This window comes from Octodon degus, unplaced genomic scaffold (genome assembly GCF_000260255.1).
Source record: "Octodon degus isolate 3935 unplaced genomic scaffold, OctDeg1.0 scaffold00069, whole genome shotgun sequence".
Taxonomy (NCBI): Eukaryota; Metazoa; Chordata; class Mammalia; order Rodentia; family Octodontidae; genus Octodon; species Octodon degus.
Genome location: NW_004524645.1, coordinates 7,763,244 through 7,764,040, shown reverse-complemented (window position 1 = coordinate 7,764,040; position 797 = coordinate 7,763,244).

Here is a 797-nt window from a genome sequence, read left to right as displayed (position 1 = left end):
GGCCTCATACTGATCTTCCTGTTTTCAGCCTTCCCGGTGCTGGGATTACATGCATGTGCCACCACACCCTGACTTGGTGGCCAGGTCAGCATGCCTGAGGGCAGGGCTGGCGTGGCATGTGGTGCTGGGGATCAAAGCCCGATTCCTGTGCTTGCCTAAGGAGGCACTTAGTCCACTGAGCTATTTCATTGGAATGCATATTATATATAAAATTTTCAGACAGAAATATAGAAAATTAATTGAGTCCCAGATCCAGTCCTAGCTTCGGCCCCAGTGAGTGTGTGGGAGAGCTTCCTGCTACCCTGTGCCAGCGGTACCTGCCGGTACCAGCCCAGGCCCAGCATGGGGGAGATACTTTTCCACCCCCTAAGGACTCCCTCACACTCCGCAGGAACCCCTGCCATGCTCGCCCAGTGAGAATTTCGGGCCCATTCTGGGGACCCCAGATCCAGTCCTAGCCCAGGCCCACTGAGTGTGTGGGAGAGATTCCTCACCAGCCTACTCCACATTGTCCCCTCCAGATTCAGCTCAGGCCTGGCATATAGGCCTGGGGTGAAACACTGCAGCTGCATTCCCTGCAGAGAGAGTAGGGGACAAAGCCACCCAGGTAGTCCAGGAACAGAACATCTTGCCAGAGGGACACAACAGGATCACTTTCAGAGGCTGCAGCAGGCAGGAGCTGCACAGAGCAGGTAGACCCAAGCCAGGCACAGCAGAATAAATCCAAACTATGTAGATCTGCATCTGAATTTCAGTAGGTGCTAAGGTTATAACTGCACAAAAGATCTACAACAAAG